Below are 20,383 nucleotides of genomic sequence, written 5' to 3' on the forward strand. Positions count from 1 at the left end.
GTAAAGGTCTATGTGGGGAGGATGAATTTATTTTATCTTTGATAAAATGATTAAAATGGTAGATTATATGCTTTTTATTTCAGCTGAAAGCAAATATTCTGAAAGGGAATTGTGAAGGTGATATTTTGGGAAGCAATGAACTTCAAATTAAGGTGTAACCCCCGACTGTAAATTCTGAGATCATTTAATTTACTCCTGTAGATAACATGTTTAGAATACGTGGGAAAAATCACATTCCTCTTTTCTAGGGGCTGATTCTTAAATATTTTTTTTTCCATTGGAAATCTTCCTTTTAAAATATTGAAGGGAGTTAGTATTTAAAAATAGACTGCTCTAAATATTCACAGCCTCCATTTATTCGAACAACAGGCAAAAATAAAAGCATCTCTTGTTTTGCTCCCTACTAATAGAGCTAACAGGGTCTCAGTGTAATGAAGAAGAGAGACAGGGCTCTTTAGTCCTCACCATTCTTCCAACTAGTGAGTCTCTACTGATAACTCAGAAATGGGCCAAAAAGTAGGAGGAGGCACTTACATCCCCCAAGAAAGCTGTGAGCAATGGGTAAGAATCTTTGCCCTTATATTTTAGAAATACTAAAAGAAAGCATAGAGAGCCCTTTCCATAAATCTCCCTTTTTTTTTAAATCAAGAATTTATCAATATAGGGCTACTGAATCAAAAACATACAGATTTTACATACTTTCAGCAGCAATCTAATGGTGAATGTAAATTTTAGGGGAAAAGGGTTCATTTTGAAGATAGACTTCTTCCCCATTCCCTGTAATTATGAGCTCTGAATATGCTGTCTTAGAAATTGTCTATTGGCATTTATAAAATGTAGTAAATTTTTTTCATTTATATAAGAACAGTATAATATCACAATTTCTGCTACTAAAAGCTGCCTTAGTGAGGTTTGTGTAGACATGGAACTACCAAACCTTTCCACGTATTCCTGCTGAAACAGGGGAAGATAATAAAATACTAGTTGGTGAACAGGGGGAGCAGCAAGAGGAAACATACATATGGATTTGATTACTTGAATGTAAGTGAATAATCTGGCAATCTAATATTAATTAAAATATTTTGAGGGTCTCATTAAACACTAAGGGCTAATTTTAGTCTTCCTTCTATCTACCTACCTTCTAATCACTACTATTTCAGATTATTTGGCATTTTCACTTGAATATGGCCATAAATTCTTACATTGATAAAACATCATCTTATCCCCTAAATCAGTAATTCGCAAACTTTTCCATCCCAACTCTTGAGAAACGTTATATGTACAATCCTATTGGCAACAATGACCCATTATGGCAGCACATCTTAATTAGGGATATATATTTAAATGAGGAGAAGTATTTTGAAAAGTGCCTTCTTCATCTGGCCTTCTGAATCGCACCCCATAGAAAGCTTGTATCCTATGGTGGAGAATCATTACTGATTTACTTAAGAATGGAACAAAATGTTTATCAGTTTTTATGCCTGAGATGCCTATAATAAAATTGCTGATGACTCGTTAACAAGTATTTAGATCCAGTAATATGCTCCTGGGTACAAATCAAAAATACTGGTATTCATCCAAAAGTCAGTAATATATCTGTGTAAAAATAGCCATATATTTTCAGAGTGTAAAAATATTAGTGAATTGGGAAGATAAAAGAAATGTAATTACTAGCTGATTGGTAATTCCTTATTTTCGCCCTTGCTTCTAACAAATTCCTCCATGTACAGGAGAGAGCAGATTTTTCTGCTTCATCCTAAAAAACAAAGAATGATTGCTACTCCCTTCCCCCCAGTTTCTATATACAGTCACTAAAATCCATCTGCATTCCAGTCGTCATTACAAATGATAGCTTTGCCAGATCTAGTCCTATAAATTGATATATTGGAAAAACTGGCATGAATATTTTAATGTCCTGCCATTCTAAAGAATAAGCTTTAGGTTTTGTATTTACATTTGAATATTAGGAATTTATATATGACTACATGTACAAATGTCTATATATTCATGCATAGAGAAAAGTTAACCAAATTGAAAATTTAATCTGTTATTTTTTTAATGTATATACTACAGAGCTATATTGTCATCTTTGATAAATGTGGGAAATTGAGGCACAGAAGTACCCTCTAGGTGATAACCAAACAGCATCTGACAAAGAGCAGAAAGACTGGTAAAATGCCCATGCCTTATGTGCTTTCCTCTCTGGTCTAAACACCAGATTGCCATAGAGATTCCTATAAGGAATTCTTTAGGATGAGACCTGAATAGTTAAAGTAAATGAAAGATGTATTCTGAACATGGAGATTCTCAGCTACTATATTTCCTTCTTCATTTCTGGAAAATGAGTTGGCTCTCCACAAGTGTTTGGTATAATAAAAGACTTACAAGGTAGTTCTAATGGCTTTTTGCGATTATTACACCACCTCCATTGTACAGGAAATGGAAAGCATGTAGGCATTTTTTCCTTCAACGAAAAAATTGATACTTAAGATCAGGTAGAACAATTTAAGATAACAAACCAGTTTACCCCAATAGACATTTAATGACTAAATATTTTAGACGATTAACAGAATCATAATCGGTGATTTTAAAATACCTTGAAATCCCCAGCAAATGGAAACTACCTCATTTTTTAAAAGTGTATTTTTATTAAAAGCCTTTTTAAAATATTTTTCACTACTTTTCATTTACTTAGATCTTGATTTTAAAGGAAATAGCAAATTTATGGTTTACAAGTGCCCTTTTCAAATCCTTAACTTCAAACTTAGTAAAAGTAATTATTTACCTCCCTTTGGAATGATAGTTGGCAAAACGAAAGGGAAGCATAAACTCACATTCACTTATATTTCTATGTGACCAGGAAAAACGCTTCTGCAATGACAGAGTGCTCATTCTTACTGTTTGGTCAAAGACCACTGATGGAATCACCCCAAGAACTCAAAGAGACATATATCATGCCAGTAAGTGAGTCAATAAAATTGTATATTAGTGTGATTATCTGTAAAGAAATACAAAAATAAGCAAACAATGTAATGGTCAGGAAGTTCCCTCAATTAAAAAAATAGCAAACTATTGAACAAATATTTGGATAAATCGAAATATTTGGATTAAAATATATCTAAAATACATGCATATTTTACTGTGAAACTTTCACTATTTTTGTTAACAACTTAATTTTCCCAATATACTATCATTGTAAGATAGAGCCAGCTCTGTGCCATAAGCACGTTCAGGGTAATTGGCGGTATGCTGTAGGCATCCAATCTGAAAGCAAATCATGAGAGAGTGGGGGAATGACATTTAGAGACAGAATAAATTACATAACACGGGAACATCTGAACCAAGCTCCCAGCACCAGGGAGGATTTGGGAGGGATGCGGCAGAACACCTGACAAGATTGCTTTTGGTTTTTCAAGCCTACAAGTTGACAGAGAACTGTCGACACCTTATGGGAAAGCCTGAGAAACATTCCAGTGAGTTCTGCTGCTATATTTTCTGTACTTTCTTCCTTTTAATTGTCATTCAGAGCAACTTTTGAAGAACAAAGCCCAAGTGCATTCTTAAGTTTGGCTCTTTGTTCACCAATTCAAAACATAAACTCGCTTGGTGACAACGCCTGACAAGAAATCACAATATTTCAGAGACGCTAGACTTCTCCGAGGAATACACAGTAGGTATTGATGTTTTTAAATATCACAGGTCTTGTATTTAAGCTGACACACAATAAAGAGAATAGAAGATGAAATATAATTCTACATCATAAAATGATGATATATTATCATCATATGATGCATCAGTGGTGTTTTACTGGTTAAAGCTAGTCGCAAAATTTGAGAAGTTTCCAAAAGTAGAAAATAAAAGTTAAATTTTCACCAAAAAAGGAGAGATGTAAAGTGAATAGGGAATACTATTTTATCATAAATTTTAGTAAAACAGTCCGATACTGGGATGAGACAGAGGGAAATGGCAGAAATGACTTACCAGGATACAGGAAATCCACGTTAAGATTGAAAACATAGTATTTTTCTTTAAAAGAATCCAATCATTCAAGCTGTGATATACGAAAATGCTAGTTAGGTGGGGGCTTTTAGTGTCATCTAGTCATTTCTTTTTCCTAACTATTCTTTCATTGCCACCTATCCTCTCCTTTTTTATCTGAAATTCTACTCATCCATTGAACGCAAGTTCCCCCAGGATGCCTTACCTGAAATCTGCAATCAGACTATTAACTCTTTCCAAGATATTGCTTGTTTAATCCAGCCTCTGTCTGGCTGCTTATAGAGATGGCGTTTACTGCTTGACAGAGCACTGCGTTTTTGAGCTACTTTACATCCCAGAAAATTCTTTCTCACGCTGAGCCAAATTGAACTCCCTATAATTTTACATGCATTCAATAAACATTTAGAGAGTGACACCTATGTAGGATTAAAATAGGTATGAAGCATAAATGTGAATAACGTATAGTCTCTGGCCTGGATTTAAATCCTGGCTCTGGGAAAGTCTCTTTTCCTCCCCGATTTTTAACATAATATGTGCTCATTATAGCTATTGAAAAATGCAGAAAACATAAAGAAGAAAACACTGATGACTCACACCTCAGCTACCAAATGGATGGTAACCATTAAGGTTTTGGCATAACTCTGGTCTGCTCCCTCCACCCTGTTCCCTCTCCCCCTCTCCCCTCCCCCCTAATATTTTTTATCACAGTTTGAAGCCAAGTTGGTTACTGCTTAACTGATTACCGTTACCTACGTTCAACCAGAGTCCAACTAGAAAGTTGGAGACAAAGAAGGGAAACCCATTTGACCTCAAGGGCTGGGTTTTCATCGCACCTCTACTCCTGAGGAGAGTTCTCAGGTTACAGGAAAGTGGACGTGGCTGAATTTCCCTGATTCATTGTCTTTCCTCTCCGCTAATCTGGGGAAGAATAAATCTCTACAGAAGGATTTATTTGCTTTCCAGGTTGAGCCAAATGCTGCTGATTTGTTTTCAGTTGTTTTATTGGAACCACTTTAAAGACCTCACCAAGGAGAACTCTCTCCCCACAAACAGAACCTCTACATTATTGGGGAAGCAGAATCTTATACTTCTTAGCCAGTCTTGGGAAGTGATGTCTGTCCTAACCTTTGGAGGCTGAACCACATGGCAGCCCCTGAAGCAGGCTGCACCAGGAAACGCCACTTCACTAGACGTGGTCAGGCCCAGAAGAAGCCCATAGATTCTTCCACTGGAAGAAACTGGTTAGACTTAATGGTCCTGGGTACTAAAATGGGGGTAAAGCCATTCTACTAAAATCTGCATCTTAAGCTGGCCCTAAGTTGAGGAATATCACCCAAGTAACTGATATAAAAGTTTCATAGACCAAGTACAGATAATCCTATAAAGACCCTGTAATAGATTGCAAAACTGTCCACGAATTCTTCCCATACCTGTATGAATACCCTTTAGTGATGTAACGTTATAGCTCCTCACATTAAGAGGTGGAGTCTATTTCTCCAGCCCTAAATCTGGGCTTGGCCATGTGAATTGCTTTGGACCACTCAACACTAGCAATGGTCCGAGAAAGTACTTGTGCTTTGTCACGTGTCCTCACTTGCTGGTCTTTAGAACCCAGAGATTGCCACATGAAGCCTGGGCTAATCTACTAGAAGATGTAACACCACATGGTAAGAGCCCCAACCACCTAAGCAGTGTCAGTCATCCTGGCCAACCCATAAAATCATGAGCTAAATAAAATGGTAGCTGTTTTAAGCCACTAAGTTTTGGGATGGTTTGTTAATTATCAAAAATGCTAATGGATACAACACCTTACCCAATCCATTAATCAATACTTTGTGGTTAGGGCTATCCAACCAGTTAAAATGTCAGTGAACTGTGTGCTCCATGAGTAACACCTTCAAAGTAACTTTTCTCCATTTTGTCCAAAAAAAGATTCATTATATCAAAAGAATATAATATTTTATATTTTTCTATATTGATACTTATTCTAGTTCATTCATTTTAACTGTTGTATGAATAAACCCTACAATTTATTTTTTGTCTGCTGAAAATATTTTGGTCTTTCATTGTTTTCCGATTGAACATTGCCAAATTGCTCTTCAAAGTGACTGTACCAATTTCCAGCGCCACAAAACTGTAGGAGAGCTCCCATTGCTCTTTACCCTCATCAACACTAGCATCTTCATTCACTTTTGGCAATCTGCTGGGTTTCAAATGGTATATTAGTTGAATTTGAATTTCCATCATAACTAGTGAAGTTGCAGATCACTTTATTGGACATTTATGTTTCTTCTTCTATAAAATGCCTGTTTATTCCTTTTGCTCATTTTACTATTAGGTAGTTTGTCTTTTTCCTACTGCTAACGTTCTTAATGCTTATCCTTTGGTGGCTATAGGTTTTCCAATATCTCCCCTCTGTCAGCAGCTTATTTTTCTGTCTGGGTTTTTTGCAATGGTCCCTTTTGATGTATAGAAAATGCAACTTTAATGAGGCCAAATTTACTAATCTTTTCCTTGATGAAATCCTTCCTTAACCTGAGGTCATAAAAATATTCCTATTTTTGACTGTAGAATTTTTAAAGTTTTGCTTTTCACTTTCAGAGTTTTAAGCCACCTGGAATTTATTCTGTCACCAGGATCTAATTTTACTTTTTTCCATATGGATAACCAATTGTCCTAGCACCATGTACTGAAGAGCCCATACTTTCCCTACCGATTTTTAATGCCACAACTGTCAAGTGTCATGCTTTCACATATGAATTTAACTGTTTCTGGTCTCTCATTTCTTCCCCTCATGCTTTCATACATGAACGTAACTGTTTCTAGACTCTCATTTCTTCCCCTCTCTGGTCCATATGATGGATTTAATGTCAAGTTTTTTGGCTTTATTATAAGTAAGAGATTTTACAGAAAGTCATCCCCAAATCTGTACTTCTTCAAAATTGTCTAGCTTACTTCTTCCTTTCTTTTGTTTCCCCAAGTAAATCACCTACAAGTACAGCCTCCCTTCTGAGAATGACGGGTGCTAGTCTTGAATGGAAAGGCTGTGCATTCCAAATCCTCTTTTAATTCCTCATCATTTCCAGCCCCAAGAACACATACACATATACACACATACATCACAGAATGAAAGGGAGATTTTCTTGATTATTCCAGAAAAAACAGGCTTCCAAAAAGCAGGAGAAAAGGAAAAAAAACCTACAAATTACTGGATTTTACAACAAAACGAAATAAAATTTGAATAGATTGTTTTCTTCCTTAACTCTGTTAATATAACATTTTCCTCAAGTAGTTGATCTCTTCCTTTCTCACCTCATACAATTTCAGAGAAGTTTCTTTGCCTTGCCCTGTCCTTTAGCTTTTAGTTTTTGTTTTTGTTTTCTCCAACTTGAACAAAGTCTAGATTTTAGCCATCTTGACAGGGGATCCCTTATGCCTTTTTCTTTTCTTCTGCATTGGGATCGCTTTGATTGCATTGTCAAAAATAACTTCTTAAATAGTAACTCATTGCTTTAGACTCATCTTCTGTCTTAGAATCTGACATTATATTCCCAGATTATCACTAACCAACCTCTTAGCCCAACAGTTCCTTCTTGATGATTATAATTAAGCTCAAGGATTAATTCTGCTCATTGTAACTGCTACCTTTTATTTTTTAATTGTAGTAAAATACACATAACATAAAATTTACCATTTTAACCATTTCGAAGTGTACAGTTCAGTAGCATTTAACACATTCACAATGTTGTGCACCATAACCTCTATTCATTCCAAAATATTTTCATCACCCTAAAAGAAAACCTTTCACCCATTAAGTAGTCACTCCCCACTCGCCCTTCCCCTCACCCGTAGTAACCACCATTCTACTTTCTGTCTCTACGAATTTAACTACTCTAGGTATCTCATACAAGTAGAATTATATAATATTTGTCCTTTTGTGACTTGCTTATTTCACTTAACATAACGTCTTCAAGGTTCATCGATGTTGTAGCAGGTGTCAAAATTCCCTTCCTTTTTATGGCTAAATAATATTCCATTGTGTATTTATAGCACATTTTACTTTTCCATTCACCCAGTGAATGGGTTGTTTGCACCTTTGAGATATTATGAATAATTCTGCTATACACATCTGTGTACAAGTTTCTGTGTGGAAATATGTTTTCATTTCTCTTGCGGATATTCCTAGGAAAGGAACTGCTAGGCCATATCGCAATTTTATGTCTAACTTTTTGAGGAACTGCCAAACTGTTTTCCACAGTGGCTGTACCATTTCACATTCCAACCAGGAATGTATGAGAGTTCCAACTTCTCCACATCTTTACCCAAACTTGCTATTTTCATGGTTTTATTTTATTTTTTTATTGTTATTATAACCACGTTAGTGAATGTGAAGCAATATCTCATTTGGTTTGATTTGCATTTCCCTGGTGACTCATGATGTTGAGCATCTTTTCACGCGCTTATTGGCCATTTGTATGCATTCTTTGGAGAAATATTTATTCAAGTCCTTTGCCCAGTTTTTAATTAAGTTGTTTGTCTTTTTGTTGTTGAGTTGCAAAAGTTCTTTCTATATTCTGGATACTAGACTCTTATCATATATGATTTGCAAATATTTTCTCCCATTCTGTGGATTGTGTCCCAATCTCTTTATAGTGTCCTTTAATGCACAAATGTTTTTAATTTTGATGAAGTCCAATTTATTTATTTTTTCTTTTGTTGCATGGGCTTTTGGTGTCATATCTAAGAAAGCACTACCCAATTCATTGTCATGAAGATTTACTCCATGTTTGCTTCTAGTAGTTTTACAGCTTTTTACTTCTTATATTCAGTTCTTTGATCCATTTGGAGTTAATTTTTGTATATGATATCAGTTAAGGGTCAATTTCATTCTTTTGCATCTGAATATCCAGTTATCTCAGCACTACTGTTAGCTTTTATGAAGTTAAATCAGCAGTAAAACAAGTCAGGAATGAATTTGGTTCAAAGTGAACAGTCCTCTCTCATTTCTATGATTGGTAACCAAATATTTTATCTTCATGATATATACTACTATCTGTCATACTTTCATTTGATATATATCTTGGAATAAGCTGTCAAGTTTCATTGTTGCATAACCTTTGGAAACCTCACCCCATAATGCATCACCTTCTTTAAAAATTTAAAGTCCACTTTGTAATCCATCTCCCATACTTTGTTATTTAAACTTTTATTTGTATGTCACTCAACTATTCTCAGGTATTTTCTTTTTCAGAGAAGTTCTTAGCATTTAGAGAGAACTGAGTTCTGGGAATCTACAATTTTTTGTCACACCTATTAACTTTCACAGTTGCCAGTTTTACCAATTTATTTCACTATTTTCCTTTCTTTCCATCAATTTTAGTCACTAGAGTGGTGTGATAATTATTGGAGGTAGGTATCGGCTAGTAAAATTTGTAAGTCATCATGAGCCCTTTGCAACTAACAGAAGTGGTTACAGGTAGGACTTAACTAAAAAGATGTTAGTGTTCACTTCCTTATTAACCACTTAGCTTGATTAACAGCCCCTTTAGTACTTTTCAGCATGAGTCCTCTATTACAAATTTCCTATTCTTGGGGGTTCCAATGATAGTTTTCTCTTTAGTCTTACATAATTTTGCAGAAGTAAGACTGCTTTGAAAATATTTAATTTAGGACACTAGTTAGCAAAATCATACAAAAACACATACACATACACACAAGTTTTCAATTGCTTGGGACATTGGTATCAATTTGACCCTTTTACTGAGTTCATTTACCTCTGGATGGGCTCTATTTGTAGATTACAGGACTTATTAACAGGGCAAGGTTTTGAGAAATGGCTACAGTGCTTATAAAAATGGATTCGAATGCTACCACTGCCTTGATAAACTAAATGTTCTTCTTGGATAGCAGAAGGAATCTAGAAATGTGAGAATGGAATAAAAATTTCCTTTAGTACGGAAATTTTTAGTAAGTTTCCTTTAGTAAGGCAATTTTTCTTCCCAGAAATGTATACAGTTTCTTTGTCTTGAACTCCCAGCTCTCACCTTCTCCAACCTCTCTCTGTTACATCTCTCTCTGAAGAGGCAGGCTCGTCCAGCTTTAGAGCTCACACTGACCATGGAGGGGAGTAACCAGAAGCCATATATCCACCAGAAGGAAAGGTCTGCAATTGGCTACATGTTCATACGCTCAGACTCATGTTAGCCATGGGTATCGATGTGCCCTCCCCTAAGTACAGTTTTCTTGTTCACTGAGTTTCAATGTTTTATGCTTAACCAAAAGCTATCTGTTAGTCCTGGAACCACTTCTAAGCCTTAGGCGAGGCTCTGATCATTTCTAAGATTTTTGTCTGCTACTTCTCTACTAGGCCAAAACCTGATACCCACAAACTCTCAATCACTAGCTAAGGTTTCCTTCCAAATGGAGTCAGTTTTACACCATCATAAGCCTGACATAGAGTCTGACTTCAATCATTCCCCTTGCTAAAATAACCCACCTATCAGTTGTGACTTTTTTTTTTTAAGATTTTATTTTTTTCCTTTTTCTCCCCAAAGCCCCCCAGCACATAGTTGTTTATTCTTTGTTGTGGGTCCTTCTAGTTGTGGCATGTGGGACGCTGCCTCAGTGTGGTTTGATGAGCAGTGCCATGTCCGCGCCCAGGATTCGAACCAATGAAACACTGGGCCACCTGCAGTGGAGCATGCAAACTTAACCACTCAGCCACGGGGCCAGCCCCCCAGTTGTGACTTTTTAAAATATCCAAGCTGCCTCTGATTAACCCCAGGATTGGTGTGTTACAGTTTTAATTATTGGTCATATCTTTTGTGGGTTTTGTAGGTCAGGATCCCTGAGGAAGCAGATCCTGAGATGAAAATTTCCAAGCAGGAAGATTACTTGTCTTCTTGGGATCAACAACCTGGAAGGAAATAGGACTGGGCAGAGAGAGAAGTTAAATTGTAAGGTAATCCAAACAAAACCCTCTGCAGGTCCTACAGGAGTCTTTGCTGACCCTTCAGAGTTGTCCTGAATTGGGATGAAAGACAGAAACCTTTATACTTCTTCATCAACCAATCACTGGATGCAGGGTGCCCACAGGACGAGGATGGGACATGAGGCAAAGTAACTCTCTTCAGATGAGGCAAGTCTCAGAAAGTGACTCAGCTGAAAATGGCTGCCAACAGTTCTAGCAGCTGGGGGGAATGAGTGCTTCAGTCCTGAAGAGAATCTGGGTGACACAGCATGGCATGTACTAAAGTTAACTACATCTCAATCTCAGCCATTATTCTACCTATTGGCTTGCTGAAGAGGTACTAGGTTGGCTCACAGAAGCAAATGGACCAGTTATGACATCAAGTAAGAAAAGGCTTTCTCCTCCCTACACTCCCCCTTTGTCAACAAATGGAGCTAACTGGACATTCCCCAATTCACTAATTAGCTGTGAGACAAGGTGTTAGTCTCACCTCTTATCTGCACCTTCATTTGGTCAGTTGTAAAATGAGAAATTTGCATCTGATGAGCTCTAAAGATGCATCCAACCCTACTATTCTATGATAATAATCATATTATGTCAGATTAAGTGTAATGCAGATGCACAAATACTGTTCATGGAGTTTAGAATCTTATACTGATTAGTACTTCTCTTTAAAATACTTCTCTATGGGGCTAGCCTTGTGGCTTAGTGGTTAAGTTCAGCGTGCTCTGTTTCAGAGCCTGGGTTTGGTTCCCGGGCATGGACCTACACCACTCGTCAGCAGCCATGCTGTGGTGGCAACCCACATACAAAACAGAGGAAGACTGGCACAGATGTTAGCTCAGGGCGAATCTTCCTCAAGTAAAACGAGGAAGATTGGCAATAGGTGTTAGCTCAGGGCAAATTTTCCCCACCCAAGAAGAAAAACTTCTCCACTTCACTTGCTCCGATTTCCTGCATCTTCAATCTCTTCCTTTTCAGTGGATCATGGGTAATAGAATACCAACCATGTTCTTGTATTTCCCTGCCCAAAAATATGGAGTCATGATTGATCTCTTTCTTTTCCTTGCCCTTTACCCTGTTCCTGAGCAAGTCATGTCAGTTTAACCTCCACAATATGCATCAATCCCCACATTTCTCTTCACCTCTGCAATCTCCATCCTGGTCCACAATTTATCAATTCTTTTGCAATAACCTCCTAACAACTCCTTCTCCACGGAGAGAACAGTCATCTCTTTGTAGAGAAATCAATCAGCTCAAGTTGCTCACCTTCTTAAAATCCTTCAATAGTGTCCATTGCTTTCAGGATGAAAACTAAGCTTCCAACCACTGCTTAAGAGGCCCTCTGTTGATCTGGGTCTTGCCCACTTGTCCACTTTTGTCTTCTAAAATTATGCTCAACGTTAGTTACGATGCTCCAACCGCATCAGCTTCCTTCCTGCTCTTTGAACCTGGCAACACTTTGGTCATCTCCAAGACATCTCATTTGCTGTTCCTTGCCCAGGAAAATCTCCCTCTGCAATTCCTGTGACTGATCCATTCTCATCCTTCAGCTCAAAGGAAACCTTACCATAGAAGCTCTCTCTAAGTGTCTGTACCCTTTTTATTTCCTTCATAACTAACATTCACATCAACCGATAATTACCTTTTTAACTTAATAATTGTCTACTTACTTCTGCCGAACACAGTCGTCACAAGAGCAGTACTGCATTTGACTCGAGTTTTGCTCTGTCCACAGTTCTTGACATATAGTAGGTGCCATATATTACAAAATAATTAGTAGTTATTGAATAAATAAATGATCAGAATAATATAAATCAACTCATTGGTAGAAGAGACAAAACAGATACCTGTATCATTCAAAATCCATGTTGACTCTGTTTCCTCTACACATTATAAATGTCAAAATGTCATTTCCAGCTTTCTTCCCCTTTGTTATACTCTGCTTCTCACCTTCCTTTAGCATAAGTTTCTATGATATGCTCAGGGAATGCAAGTTACTTTTAACATTAAAAGAAATACGGTGTAGAGGGTGAATCCAGGCCAAAATCATCACATACTTGTTTTAAAAAACACATAGAAAAATTTTGGATTATCCAATATTTTAAATCATCTGCATACTGTTATCTTTCATTGAATTGGATGCTCACGAGCTGAGTCTAAATCTCTGTAGCAGAGGATTTCCTCTAGCCATGTCTCTCACTTGGTTCTATTTTCTGAGTATAACCCTGACATCACAAACAACTAGGCTCCAAATCTCCATTAAATTATCTGTTCTTCTCCTTTACTGAATACAGAATTGTTGTTTTGGCTAGAATTAGTCAGGCACAGTTAGTACAATAACACTCAGTGCCTTCCTGTGTAGCACCTGCTGCATGTTATTTATTTCTTGTTAGCTACATAGTACAACAAATTGTGTCTTTTAACAGCTCATTGACTAGAGGAGGAGGAAGTGACGGCAGTGGGATTGTTGATAATGTTCAATAGTGTCAATATATTCTTAAATAATTCAGCTGGTAGATTTGCACTAATACCTCTTATTTCTTTGGAAAATTTCTCTGCCACATAATTTCCAAATGACCTTGAGCAGACAGCAGCTTGAGTAGAAAGAGTGCAGACAGTGACCCACACTTTAACCTTTTAGCAAAGGTGATTTTAATTGAATAAATGCAGTATATGGAAATGAACCAATACTTCTTTTCAAAAAGCTTTAAAATGTTAAGGTAGTGTTCAGATGTGAAATTCCCCTACATTACTTAGAGTTTCTGGATTCAGCAATATGGTTAAATACAAGAGAGAATAAAATCTATGCTAAGAACTTTTCCAGGGCACTACAATGTCATTGGAACATCTTCTAAAACAACACAGTTGCATTAAAGATTCCCAAATCAATGTGTTTGCACACATTTGAGAATTCCCCATCATATCCACTACTTCAGTTTCACTGATGGGCAAAATTCAACAAACACTACTTGAATAAACTAGAAAAGAGGGCAGTGGCTACTAATTTTTCATCTGTGCATTTTGTTTTATTATGTTAGAGACTCTAATTGAACTTTGTTCCAAGCTATTAACCTATGACAGAGGACTGTGGAGATAAGATTTCACTGACATATAGAACAAAGAAAAAGAAAGGGCGTGAAAATTACAATGACAAGGTTGCCTTAGCAGTTTTGAGGTGGTAAAATGAAATCCCTGACTAATAGGCCTGGCTAACATAGGAAGGGTGAGAATGTGAAGAAGAGAGGACAAACTCGGGTTGAACCTGAGAGGCTTCTCCGAGAATCCATAATAGATACACACTGTTACTGCAAAGTTAAAAATGAAAAGCAAATTAAGGATGCCTTTAATTGTTTTAAACTGTACAGAAGTTCATATACAAGGAATAAATTAAGAAGCATTAAGAGTAAATTGTTGATGTTATCTAAGCAGTCATTTTTTGTTTGTTTGAAAAAATGTTAAAATCCTTGCTTTACATTTTACAAATTATTTAGTCTTCTTGGTTTTCTGGAACTCAAACATCTTCAATTTATTTTTCCCTCAATATCATTATCTTAATTCTCACCTGAACTGAAAAGAACAGAGTATGAAAGCATTATAAAACAGTCTAACCTATGGAAGGGTTGTGTATGGAACTTTGTATAACATCATATGAACAAGACAATCTTCTGTAACAAAGTTATGCTCTGACTGATGATTTGAGTAGTATTTCTCGAGTATGGGATAAAAGACTCTGTGCAAAATGTAGTGGAGATTTGAGTTTATTGTAGCTCATTAACACAATCTTCTTCCTAAAAAACAGTGCCAATGGTTTTATTCCTAGCCAGCATACGTGCCTTCTGAGGAGAGAAAATCATTAAGAAAGGTCTTGGAGGTTTAAAGCTGGAAGGGATGAAATTGTTCAAGCATTGTTTTTCCAGAACAAGCCAGGAGGGTACAAGACAGCTTTGAGTCTCTATTTTGCAACAAAGTTTTGAATGCCTTCATTTTTTAAGTGTTATAATTTCACATGCATCCTCATATAAATAATGGATAAAATTTTACCTATGTTATTGGTTGGTTCATTGTTAAGATACACAATGGAAGGTTTATTGAATGTATGTTAATATGGGAATTGAAAAATTAATGTGTTAAGAAATACAGAAATTAGAAAAGATTATCATAGTAAAATGAGTTCACAAATTCTATACTGAAATGACTACTGCTAGCTTCAATTGCTGATTTATTTTAAGCAGTAAGAAACATCACCTACAAATATTAATGATCCAGAGGCCAAAAAGTTATTTGCTCACTGTAAAGGATACTTTTATAATCTAGAGATAACTTCTGGGGAACCCAATGCACATCTTCAGGAGATCATGCAACCTGGAGACTAGCTTGAATTTAAGCAAACTCTGAAAATTTTCCCTTAAAACAGTGATATGTAAAGAAAAGTTTAAATACTTATAGTATCTAAAACATATAGGGAATGCTTATTGATATTATCATCTCTACTCCCGAGATAGTGTCACTGCAAACAATTATTAACACACAGCTCATTATGATGCAGTATCTCCCATTCAGATATCCCATCAACATAAGCCTGTGAGAAGTGCCAAGAACAGTACCTTGTCAGAAATGTCTCCACCAAAGGAGCACTTTGCAGATGAGCTCAGATTAAGTGAGAGCACTAGCCTACCTTAAATGCAATATTATATCACAACACAACAGTTGGCTTTTATGTTCCATTGTTTCACTCCAGGACAGCCAAACAACCGGGGGCCGTGATCATCAGTAAATAAAACCTCAGATTTCTATTGTTTCACTGAAGCCACATATAGTCCTGTCAGATTTGACTTATTATTCTGAGTTATTCAGATCACCACTTTAGAATGGTCTATAAGTTTCTGCATGGAAAGAATATTACTAAGAAAAAGAGACACAGTCTATTATTCACTGCAGAATGAAGGTAGCCATTAGTCTGGTCCTTCTGATAATGTCAGTTACATTGCTGGTAGCTAAAAAATTCATTTTAAGTCTCTATCTTACCTTATTTATCATGTCAAAGATGAACTCACTCCTAAACACACTTATTTAGAGTTTATACTATCAGTCTTTCATCCAAGTCCTCTTGTTGGAAAAAAATAAGTACATGACTTAAACGCATTTTTCTTTTTAAAATGTTTAGATGGAACCATGACAAATCTGTAACCAGTAAAATAAAGATTTGATTAAATATAATAGAATTTCATAAAGTATATATTTGATATATTTCAATTTGCACATAAAGAATATAAAATATTTCCTCAACTCTAAGACAATAAGTTTTTCTTGCCAATGACTTGATCATTTAATGTTACTGTATTCAGAGTATTTGAATTAAAGTGAATCTTCTGAGAGGGAAGGCATTCAGAATAAGTTTTTCTCAGAGACAAGAAGGACAGAAAGAAGTTTTGTTTAATCACAAACAATTCAATAATTATCTCCCTTTTTTCACAATTTAGGAAATCACATTTCGTTCTTTTCCCTAATACTCCAGAATATCTTTCCTTACCAAGAAAAGAGATTAGTCCATCATACTATTATCTATTTCTTAATCTTAAAAATGTTGAAGAAAACACAGAAGGAAACCTTTGACCTTAGGATAGGCGAAGATTTCTCAAATAAGCACAACCTATAAAAATAATGTTGGATTTTTAAAAAATCCCAAATATTTGCATTTCAAAAGCAATATTAAAAAATGAAAGGCAAGCCAAAGAAAGGGAGAGAACAGTTGTAATACATGTATCTGACAAACAATTTGAATCCAGAAAAAGAATTCTTACAACTCAATAACTAAACAATCCAATAAAAAATGGGCAAAATACTTGACCCAAATTTTTCATCAAAAAAGATATATGAATGGCCACCTAGCACACAAAAAGAGAACCAGCTTCATTAATAATTAGGAGAACACAAATTAAAAGCACAATGAGACACTACTTTATACCTATTTAAGTTAGACTAAAATTTAAAAGACTGACAATGCTGAGGGTTGGTGAGTATATGGAGAAACCGTAACACTCACACACTGCTGGTGGGAATATAAAAATAAAATAAAGTACAAAAATGTCACCTCCATTTTGGAACAGCATTTGCCAGTTTGCCAGTTTTTTATTAAAATGTTATACATACACTAACCATATGACTCAGCATTCCATTCCTAGGTAATTTCCGAAGAAAAACGAAATGTAAGTCCAGACAAAGATGTGCACACAAATATTCATAGCATCATTATTCAGAATAGCCCCAAAATGAAAATAATGCAATGTCCATCATCAGGAGAATGGATAAACAAAACGTGATATATACATACAACAAAATCCACAAAGAAAAGGAAAGAACTATTGATACACATAATAATGTGATGAATCTCAAAAACATTATGTTCAGTGAAAGAAGCCAGACACAAAAGAGTACAAGTTGTATGATTCCATTTATTTGAAATTCTAGGAAAGGCAAACTGGAAAAAACAGATCAATGGTTGTCTGGGACCAGAGGGAAAGGAAGTGACTGACTCAAATGCGCATGAGCAAATTTGGGGGGATGGAAATGCTCTGTAACTTGACTGTGATAGTGATTTCATGAGTATATGCATCTGTCAAAACTCATTGAATTATTATACCTCACGTGAACGCAGTTAATTGTATGTAAATTAAACATCAATAAAGTTGATTTAAAAAAAAAGAATCATCTCTTCATGTCATTGTTTGAAAGTGTGTAAATAAATGTGATTGTGCATACTTACAAACCATCTATTCTATTGGGAAAATATTCAGAAGTACATATGGCCTTTAGATGAATAAGGCAATGTAAAATGTGAAATAATTCACACAAAATATATCTGCTAAAGACTATAAATACGAGTAAAGTCAAAATGGTTGAGAATAACAAGAAAAATGTATGGGAATCTGTATTTAACATACATAAAAGAAATTAGAAATACCCTAAAAGTAATGATAAATTCGATTAGTTCATCTTCAACATCAATGAAATCTGATACAAAAATCAAATGAGACAAAATTGCCACAAAATTGAGGTGAGAAAAAGAAGAACCCTAAAATTATTTGAGTTAATATTAACAATCCTAAATGGAATGAATGAAAATAGTTAAGACAAGCATTTTATTGTATATGCTATTCCTCTGGCACCATGCCTGTGTCTCTGACTACTAGCTACCTTAATTCTTCCAAGCAAATTTTGTTTCTTCCACTCAGACCGTTATCCCTGGGTTAAAATACTGATTATTCTCAGCCTCATATACAATCAAACTGTGAGCATTTGGGGGGCGCCAACTCTTCTTATTTGAAAAGACATCTAAAACAGTGCCAGGCATGTAAGTTACTCTATAAATACTTCTTATGGTATTAGAGTAGTTTAGGAGATTACGGCCCAAGGAAGAATGATTATATCAATAACACCATTGAAACCTTCCAAATATATCTTGTTGGTAAATATCCTAATGTGAAAAGGCATTTTGTTGTCTTCAAAAAAGTTGTGGGAGTAGAAATATTTAGGGTCTTTATAGACCATACAGAATTTTAACAAACTACCACTCACACATTACTGAGTTTTAAAGTGGAGAAAGCCAGGGCTTCTTGCTGAAAAAAAAAAAATGCATTAGTGCATTGGTGTTTAGTGGAAGTGTGTTTTATTCCTTCTAAGATAAAGCTCCCAGAGGAAGGGTTTAAAAGGAGTTCCTGCATCTTTAACCTAAGAGGCTGAAGACCTTGATATGAAGAAAGGACAAAGCTAGGATTGCAGGGGAGAGAAAAGAATTGAAAACAATCAATGTGTGGATGCCAGCTTAAAGAGGGTCACTGAGAGAGCAGCTTTACCTGAATCTGTTCCTTAATTAAAAAGAGAAAGATGACAGTGTCCACTACTCATCACTATGGTAACATTTAAATATCAGGCAATTTGGACCAGCAGTCCACTCAAAAGCAAAGGCAGGGGAATGCTTCAGTAAATCCATATACTATAGAGGCTCACTCAAAATATGACGTGGCAGAGCTACAAACAAAGTTTTAAAATCAAGGGTTTATTTTCCTCAGGCATCTTGTAAGTTAGAAATATTGAAGAAAACATGCTAATGAAAAGGCAGAATAGGAGACAATACACATGAGGGGGAGGCCTTTTAAAAGAGCTTCTGAACAGATTTCCATTGTTTCTCTGTACAAGTTGTATTACATTATCTTTGCCTTTCACCATTTCTATGATCCAAGCTACATCCACCCTAATTGTCTATGATTTTCATTGTTCACTTTGTTCCATTTTTATTCTGCAGAAATATATTTCACTTACCCTAATTATTGTTTGTGTATGTTTTTTGTTAATTATAGATTTTCCATCCTTTTATCTTCTCGTTTCCCATCTCCTCATCCAATTCATGCATCATCATTACTGTCATCAAAGAATGTTAATTGCTGAAAAATGTGGTTTTCTTTTCAATAAATCAAGTAAAATTTGCAGAACTTCTCAGTACCTGAATGATGTTATATGTCATTTATTGTACTGTATCACACACATTATATTGTTGACTTCTGTCAACAAATTAGCTATTTAGTTATTTGTTCTATGGGTATCTTTCCAAAGTAAAACAAAATAGGAAAAAGTTTAAAATCACATTAATTATGGCTACTAAAAAATAAGGGAATCATATTTACACAAATAGCTCATGCATTTGTTTTATATTTTACACAGCTTTTAATAATACCAGAAAATGCTTATCAAGCACGACTTTTTGAAATACTGCATAAGCAAAAAGCATCTTCTTTAACAAAGCACTCTCCTTTGTCAGTATTTAAGACCTTTACAAAGAAACACGTTATTTTCCTACTTAAATGGTACCTTTCTCAGAACAGAAGCAGTTCCATGAGCCAGCAAGGCATTGTACAAAGGATGAAAGTAGTAATACTGTTTGTTCAGGCAATGTAATGTTCTATTGATAATTCATTACATGGTCATCATTAACATTATCTTTACTAGAACATGGTAAAGCTCTTTGAGTGAGCATTATTTTTTTTCTCCACCTCACAGGGCATTTATCTTTATTCTCCTGGTCCTCTTTCTAAGGTCATGAAGAGCAGCATATTTAAAACCCGTGGGCTTCATATTATAAGAACATTTTTACTCAATCAAAATGAATCTTTATTTTGAAAGCTTTATTATTAGCTATTACAAACGGTTGCTTTAAATATCTTATTTTTACAGTATGGCTTTAAACAGCACTTTCATTATGAGTCATCAATTTTCATATCATCAATTTTCCTTCACATTTGTCCTCGCTTTAAAAAATCTTCTAACTCCAGGTCAGATACAGAGCAGCACCATGTCGCATTATGACGACTTTAAAATTGTTAGCCAATTTCAATGAAAGAACACAAAATAATTGGG

At 35.5% G+C, this 20,383-nt stretch overlaps 1 protein-coding gene across 31 annotated transcripts in view; it reads right to left on the minus strand.

Annotated features, from left to right (window-relative positions):
* SOX5 (SRY-box transcription factor 5) overlaps window positions 1-20,383 on the minus strand; it is a 949,864-nt gene that overhangs the window by 522,361 nt on the left and 407,120 nt on the right. The window lies entirely within an intron of this gene.

The sequence above is a fragment of the Equus caballus genome, chromosome 6, assembly GCF_041296265.1.
Source record: "Equus caballus isolate H_3958 breed thoroughbred chromosome 6, TB-T2T, whole genome shotgun sequence".
Taxonomy (NCBI): Eukaryota; Metazoa; Chordata; class Mammalia; order Perissodactyla; family Equidae; genus Equus; species Equus caballus.